Below are 8,599 nucleotides of genomic sequence, written 5' to 3'. Positions count from 1 at the left end.
GGTAAGTGAGGCAAAGAGGTGCTCTCTCTATTCCTCCTCCACAGACAGGGGAGTGCAAACTAGAGATGTGTGGTGAAATGGAGTTTTGTTCCTGGAAGGGACAATAATAAAGTGGTACTGTGGTTGAGGGAGTTGTAATGAGGTTAAGGGCGAAGCTCTTCGTTTGGGTAGGGGGTGCTTTGCGTGTAAAAAGGAAGTGTTTGAAAGTTGGATCTTAACCTTATGTTAAGCTTCTGATGGATGCTTTTAAATACAGATTTGTCATCTTTAGAATATCCCCAAGGCACCATACTGGAGCCGGAAATATTCATAGCAGTGCACCATGCGCCAAGTGGCACAGTGCTGCTTCACATTGACTTTATTCAGCACCAGAAGTAACAGAGTGGAGCTGCATATAAGCACCACACCTGCATACTTATGTCAGGAAATTCCTTCATTTCTGCATCTTCAAATGTGGATGCTGAGCTCTGCTTCCTTTTTTGTGCAGGCACCAGTTTAATTGCAGCAATTAACTAAATGTCCATATACTTAATGAAATACAAAACGGTCACTTTCCATAACTAGTTCCAATTGTCGCCTTCCTTCAAATACCAGATACTTTAGTTCTCTACACAAGTGTTTGGAAGTTGAAGTGAAGCTATTAATTATTTTCTACAGCAGTAACTGCACACTAGGATGGCCAAGATAACACACAAAATGAAGGAATGGGAATCCCCAAAGCTGCAGTGTGAATACACTAATCTGTTTGTTTCCGTACATACACATGGGGTTTTCTTTGCTTTAAGGTATCCAGGTGGAGCAACAAGGAATGGTGAGATGTAAAAAGGTTTTTTAAGTTGAGGGCCTGAAAAATGATTATGAAAGATCCGATGCACAAGTTCAGTTATTTTCTGGTTGCTCTGGTTCAGCCTCATCTTGTGCACTGTCCGATGTCCATGATGTTAAATTGTCTCAAAGTAACTGCATAATGAGGGTACTATCTTTGTAGGACTCTTCATTTAGGGTGTCAAGGGGCTTTTTTATACTCTGTTTGCGCCAGATTTGCATCATTTTGTTTTAACACAAATCCAGCGTAAACTTAACTCCATATTTATATTTTGGCGCTAGACATGTTAAAGTCATTTTTTGCCTGCGGAAAACTAACATGCATCAATGAGATGAAAGGTAGGCATTCACAGGCAAAAATGACTCAAAGGCCCAAGCGCCTTATTTATCCTCCTGTGCAAAAGTCACGCATGGGAGGAGGAGGGCATTAAATAATGGCGCTAAGCCTCCTGTGCATCATTATTTAACTCCTGGGTCAGGGCAGCCGTTAGGGGACCTGTGGGCCTTTTTCCATGGTCAGAGACCATGGAAACAGCCCACAGGTGCCCTTCCCTGCCCCCAGGGACACCCCCACTTGCACCCACACCTGTAGGACACCTAAGGATGGGGGGACCCATCCCAGATAAGTCCAGGTAAGTTCTTTTAAATTGTTTTTCAGAGTGCCATAGAGGGGCCTAACTTGGGTCCCCCTACAGGGCACTGTGCCCAGTGGCCATGCCCAGGGTACATAACCATACCCAGAGGACAAAAGTCCCCTGGGCATGGTCATTGGGCTGGGGGGTATAACTCCTGTCTTTGCTAAAACAGGAGTCATGTCCATGGTGGTTGCACATCAAAAAAATGACGCTAGTCAGGTTAGAGTAATTTTTAAAAAACTTTAACCTTACTAGTGCCATTCTTTCCAGCACAACCTCCAGTCTTCCCTACGCCTCCCCTACCCGGTTAGCATCATGTATTTTGACGCTAACCAGGCCTTAGCGCCAGCTTGTGCCATTCCTAAACATGGCGCCCGGCTGGCGTCCTGGAATGGCACTAGCCAGCGCTATACTTTTTGACGCAAACCTGCGCTAACACAGGTTTGCGTCAAAAAGTATAAATATGGGCCCACGTTCGGCAATAGCTTCATCAAAAGCGGTTTTAGCAAGCACACACACCTTTTCAGGCCTGTTGAGAATCTCATAGCAAAAAACAGTTAAGGGCCATTCCCAAACAAATTGGGGCCCATATTTATACTTTTTGACGCAAAACTGCGCTAACGCAGTTTTGCGTAAAAAAAATTAGCGCCGGCTAACGCCATTCTGAAGCGCCATGCGGGCGCCGTATTTATTGAATGACGTTAGCCGGCGTTAGCCGCGGCGCCGTCTGGTGTGCGCTAAAAAAAACGACGTACACCAGGCAGCGCCGGCGTAGGGGAAAATGGAGCTTAGGCGTCAAGAAATGGGGCAAGTCAGGTTGAGGCAATTTTTGCGCCTCAACCCGATTTGCGCCATTTTTTTTTCACTCCCAACCCCCATAGAAATGACTCCTGTCTTAGCAAAGACAGGAGTCATGCCCCCTTGCCCAATGGCCATGCCCAGGGGACTTCTGTCCTCTGGGCATGGTCATTGGGCATAGTGGCATGTAGGGGGGCACAAATCAGGCCCCCCTATGCCACAAAAAAAAACTTACCTGAACTTACCTTAATGTCCCTGGGATGGGTCCCTCCAGCCTTGGGTGTCCTCCTGGGGTGGGCAAGGGTGACAGGGGGGGTCCCTGGGGGCATGGGAGGGCACCTCTGGGCTCCTTCAGAGCCCACAGGTCCCTTAACGCCTGCCTTTTGCAAGCGCTAAAAAACGGCGCAAAAGCGGGCGTACGTCATTTTTTTGGACCCGCCCACTCCCGGGCGTGATTTTTGCCCGGGAGTATAAATCCGACGCACATGCCTCGGAGTCGATTTTTTAGACGGGAACGCCTACCTTGCATCTCATTAACGCAAAGTAGGTGTCCACGCAAAAAAATTACGCAAACTCCATGGACTTTGGCGCTAGACGTATCTAACGCCAAAGTATAAATATGGAGTTAGTTTTGCGTCGAAATTGCGTCAAAACAAACGACGCAATTCCGGCGCAAATGGAGTATAAATATGCCCCTGGATGTGTTGGTTGCATCTCCTTCTTGCTGATATCAAAAGCATCCTGATAAGCCTGCTGTGAGGACTTTATCGTCTCGGGCTTGGTTGCATGCTACCTCGGCTATGTACCGATAGTAGTCTACCTTCATCTTTAGATAGAAGACTTTGCTCTCAGAATTCTCAGACTTCGCTATCAAATAAGTGTCCAACAAATGCAGCACATCTTTGCAGATTTCCTTGAGCTCTTGCTCCACCTTCTCTCTGTACTGTAGCACCATATCGCACACTTCTTGTCATTGCCTTCGGTCTTCTGTTCGATGCTGGAGATGACCCTCCATGTGGATCGTCGCAACCCCAACACGTTTTTGTAGGCCACGGACAACAGGGTGCCTTTGTAAGGGAGCTTGACGCCCTCCACGTGACAGTCTAAATGCAGGCAGCCATGTCACCGTAGCACACTGCCTGCTCGGCTAACTTGGCCTTCTGGATGTGCTTGAGGCGCTCTTGGCTGTTTGCCTTCTTGGTGTCCATGGCCTTATCCATGGCGGGCAGAGTGGCAATTCACTCACTGGGGCTGGCGAGCTTCTCTGTCTCCGCGCTGCACCACCAACTCGACCTCTGCTTCCTTTTTGATCAGTTTGACAAGTTTTCCAACTTGAATTCCACTGTGCAAGGAAAGGATGTCTAGACCTAAAACTACAGGGTTCAAACCATGCCTTGACTGCCTTAAACAGATGTCAGTTACAGACCCGCATGAGGTGTGCATTTGGTGTTTGAATTTGTGGCATGACTCCAAGGCATGTGAGGAGTGTGCTCCCAAGCACCCAAAGGTAGTTTTGGGACTGTGAAGCAAAGCTGTATGTCACAGGACATCAAAAGAAGTCATACAAGTTCCACTCCAAGCTGTGCACATGCACCCTTCCCCATTCTTGAGGCCAAACACACAACAGGTACTTTTTGCAGTCAAGGTCATCCAGTAAGTCGAAGTCCAAGTGGAAGTGAAAACATAAGAAGGTGAAGGGAGACTCGACCCCACCATTCTCTATCTAAAGAGAAGTCTGAGACCCTGGTCCCCTTATTTTGTTCTGCACCAACTCTGGTGAAGGCTTCTTTCCCAGCTACAATACGTGGACAATCCCTTCTTTGAGACTGCTGATGTCAAAGAAGGGATTGGCGCATCATTGGCTGCAACATTGCAGGAGGTAGATTCCCTGCCAACTCTGGTGTCTGACCTCGATCCAAATCTGTCTCGGCCCGACCAAGGTCATGTTGTGACTCATCTACAGCGCACCTGGATCCCATACAATCTGATTCTGACAAAACACTCCTTCGACCACAGTCATACTCAGTTGCTCCACAAGCTTTTTGGTTCTGACTCCGAGTTTGCCACCACTTTCAGAAGACAATGGAAATTATGGAGATGATTTAACAGCACATTATGATGATCATAATTTATATATGGATTTGTAAGAGACTAGTGGGCTTGATATGTCCCCTGATAAAAGGTTAATTTCTCCCCATGGGCCACCAACTGGAGAGAGCGCTTCCTGTGCTCTAGGCACGAGACATGCTGCTGAAGGTCTGTAAATACAACTTCTTTCTGTGGAGATTAAAACAAATGTGTTTACTTAAGTTCTTTAGCCATGGCCATCTTCTTCCCAGTTCTTACTACTGTTCTGTAACCATTGCTCTTGCCCACTAGTGAACATATTGATGGATCACCAGAATATCAGGAGTAGGTAGCCAAGCCTCCACCAGCAAGATGAATCCTAGGGGCATATTTATACTCCGTTTGCGCCGAATTTGCGTTGTTTTTTTCGACGCAAATTCGACGCAAAACTAACTCCATATTTATACTTTGGCGTTAGACGCGTCTAGTGCCAAAGTTCATGGAGTTAGCGTCATTTTTTTGCGTGAACACCTTCCTTGCGTTAATGATATGCAAGGTAGGCGTTCCCGTCTTAAAAAATGACTGCGATGCATATGCGTCGTATTTATACTCCCGGGCAAAAATGACGCCCGGGAGTGGGCGGGACTAAAAAACCCACATTTGTGCCGGATTTTAGCGCCTGGGTCAGGGCAGGCGTTAAGGGACCTGTGGGCTCAGAATGAGCCCAGAGGTGCCCTCCCAAGCCCCCAGGGACACCCCCTGCCACCCTTGCCCACCCCAGGAGGACACCCAAGGATGGAGGGACCCACCCCAGGGACATTAAGGTAAGTCCAGGTAAGTATATATATATTTTTTTTTTTGTGGCATAGGGGGGCCTGATTTGTGCCCCCCTACATGCCACTATGCCCAATGACCATGCCCAGGGGACAGAAGTCCCCTGGGCATGGCCATTGGGCAAGGGGGCATGACTCCTGTCTTTGCTAAGACAGGAGTCATTTCAATGGGGGATGGGCGTCGTAAAAAAATGGCGCAAATCGGATTGTGGCAAATTTTTTGCCTCAGCCTGACTTGCACCATTTCTGGACGCCCATACGCCATTTTCCCCCCTACGCCGGCGCTGCCTGGTGTACGTCGTTTTTTTTAACGCACACCAGACAGCGCCGGCGGCTAACGCCGGCTAACGTCATTCAATAAATACGGCGCCCGCATGGCGCTTCAGAATGGCGTTAGCCGGCGCTAATTTTTTTGACGCAAAACTGCGTTGGCGCAGTTTTGCGTCAAAAAGTATAAATATGGGCCCTAATTCCTTCCCTGTGACTCCGGTTATGAGGAGTCAAGAAGGACTTAGGTGTTCAAGAAACATTTGTTCTCTTCAGCCACCCTAGCCCTGAGGTCGGTCAGTGCCAGTTGCCTGGTAGGCCGATATCATCATGCCCTCTGGGACATGACCAATGAGATCTTACCTGGCAATCCAGGAACAGCTCAGGTCTTCCATGGTTCAAAATATTCAGGATGCACCTAAATATGTAATTTGAGCTAGCCTGGATACTATCAGTTCTTTGGGGCGAGCATTCAGCACTAGTGTTTTGCTCTTTTATGCAGATGAGATCAACAGGCTTTTCTGGAACTGTATAGGCATCCATCATGGATATGCCTTTTTGAAAAAAAAGCTGATTCTGCTCAGGAGCACTTCAAGGAAAGCTGGGCCACTGCATGCTTCTTGGGCCTATCAACACCTGCAAGACAGTTTTCTAATCAGCTTCGTTCCTTCCATGACCACTCCAGAGATTTGCCATATAGACAAAGTCAATCCCCCACAGGTAAACTGCTGCAATCACCTTAGACTTTACAGGGCTCAGGCAGACAGCTTGCAGGTTACAAGAAACACTGATCTTTCAAGTTTCCCTAGGCTGGGGTATCAACCTCCAAACCACTTCAGTTTGCCCTTGGTGGCACACACAGCCACTCTGTGGGAGGCAGAATTACATATTCGCTACCAGGGCTGCGGTCCATCATATCCTACAGATGCGTTCCCCAGTTCATCCAGCTTTGTGAACCCACCATACTGCCTGGCCAAATCGGATCAGCTCTTAAAGGAGCACCGATCCATTTTACTAAAAGAGGTGCAAGCTCTATCGTCCATTGGTGCCATCGAGAAAGTGCTGGCCTCAGAAATAGGGAAAGGTTGTTACTCTCGCTCGTTCCTCATGCTGGAAAAAGATTGAGGCCTTCGCCCAGTCTTCGTTCTCTGAATGCCTTCCTGTTGGAAGGACAAATTCAGCTTGCACACTGGCCAAATTCTGTCTACTCTGGATCTGGGTGGCTAGATGGTAGCCTTGGAGCTGCGGGACAAGTACTTTCATGTGGCTATCCTGCAGTGCCACAGATTCAACCTGCGGTTCAAGGTCAGCTAAGAGAACTTTTTCATGTTCCCCTTCAGCCTCATTAACACCCCTATGGTTTTCGCATAAGTGATGGTCGCCACTCATCTTCAGAGGTTGGTGATACCTGTTTCCCCCTTTCTGATGGAAACTTCTTGCCACAGATTCTTCAGCTCTTGAATATTCCCCAGATGTTAGACTGGATCTAAAAACTTTTCAGCAGTACCTCTGAGCAGTGGTAGGCAGCACCATGCAGCTCCACACTGACACCGTTCCACTCTGAAAATAATGAACAGGACCAATATACGCACCACTCCCACACGCTGCATTGTTTCTCTTCTTTCCACACCCCCTGACGTGGATGTGGAGCTTCCTCTCACCTCTCTGACAAACCTTACCTCATTATTTTTTGTTCAAAATTCTACAGTGTGCAGAAGCAAATATCTGTGACAGATCCCCATCAGGTGAGCATGTGATGTTTGGGGTCGAGCCATGACTCCAAGGCCTGAAGTGACTGTGGGTCGAACCCAAAGGACATCTGGGACTAAGATGCAAAACTTGACATTGCCAAGCAAAAGACGAGGTACAGGTGCTCATGGACAACACCACCTCCATGTGGTACTGCACAAACAGAACGGGGTAGAGCCAGAGACCCTGTGCCAGGAGACCATCCACCTTTGGAAGTGGCTGGACCACCAAGGAATTTTCCTGGTAGTGAACCACCTGGCAGAATTATTGAATGCCTGTGTGGACAAGCTCTGCCGTCAGCGCCTAGAGGATCATGAGTTGGCAGTTAAACCTTGAGGTGGCACATGGTGTTTTGGGAGAACCTTGGCTTGATCTATTTGCAACCACATAGAATGTGCAGTGTCAGCACATATGCACAATGGAGTTTCCAAGGTGTCTCATGCTCAGATGCGTTGCGTCTCAAGTGGAACTCAGGACTTCTGTATGCCTTTCCAGCGATGCCACACCTGCCCCATGTTCTCAAGAACATCAGGACTAAGTGGGCCCAAGTCATCCTAGTGGACACGTACAGCATGGTATCCAGAGCTCCTGGGCTTCTGTATCTGTCCACCGATCAGGCTACCCTTCTGGGAGTACCTACGGCCCTAACAAGAGGGCATGCTCTGCACCTGAGCCTTCAAAACCTCTACCTTCATGAATGGAGATTGAGCTGCGACAGCTGAACACCTCTGATATTTCTCTGAGGGTGGTTGATATCATCTTGGCAGCCAGGCGTTCCTTGACTAAAACGGTATATACCTGTCATTGTAACAATTTGTGGCCTGATGCACTTCTCTGCAGATTGATCCCCTACAGGCCACGTTTTCTGATGTGTTCTTATTTGTTTTGCCCTTAGCCCGGCAAGACCTTGCCCTGGGCACAGTTTAAGGGTACCTTTTGGCTTTTCTGCGGTTACCGGATCAGCCCTCTTTGTTCAAGTCTCCTGTTATGAGATTTTCTAAAGGGTTACATTTGTTTCCTCCTCTGTTTGTCATGCCGCAGTGGGATCTTACCTTGCTCCTCACTTTTCTAATGTGCACTCCATTTGAGCCACTTCACAGCAGTACCTTGTGGCTCTTCACCCTCAAAACAGTTTTCCTCATCTCCAAAACAGCATGGAGTGTGAGTGAGCTTCAAGCTCTGTGTGAGCCTGCCGTACACCACATTCTTCTCAAACTGGTTCTGCCAACTTTGGCATCCTTGCTGCCATAATTTGTGATGTTCCATGCTCCGCCTCTCCCCCTCTAAGGAGGAGGAAAGACTCCATCATTTAGACTCCAAGTGAGCGCTGAGCTTCTGCACAGATCATACTAATGACCACAGGGTGGAAGATGAACTGTTTGTCGGGTTCCCTGGTGCAAAGAAAAGCAAGGTTCTGCAGAAGAG

The 8,599-nt window shown here is 48.1% G+C and overlaps 1 pseudogene; it reads right to left on the bottom strand.

The window, feature by feature from the left end:
* Positions 1-794: 794 nt before the first annotated feature.
* Positions 795-5,968, bottom strand: LOC138249567 (14-3-3-like protein; annotated as a pseudogene).
* Between the last annotated feature and the right edge of the window lie 2,631 nt (positions 5,969-8,599).

This window comes from Pleurodeles waltl, chromosome 8, assembly GCF_031143425.1.
Source record: "Pleurodeles waltl isolate 20211129_DDA chromosome 8, aPleWal1.hap1.20221129, whole genome shotgun sequence".
In the NCBI taxonomy this organism is placed as follows: Eukaryota; Metazoa; Chordata; class Amphibia; order Caudata; family Salamandridae; genus Pleurodeles; species Pleurodeles waltl.
Note: the sequence above shows the minus strand (reverse complement) of the source record. Positions and strands in the feature narration are given on the sequence as shown.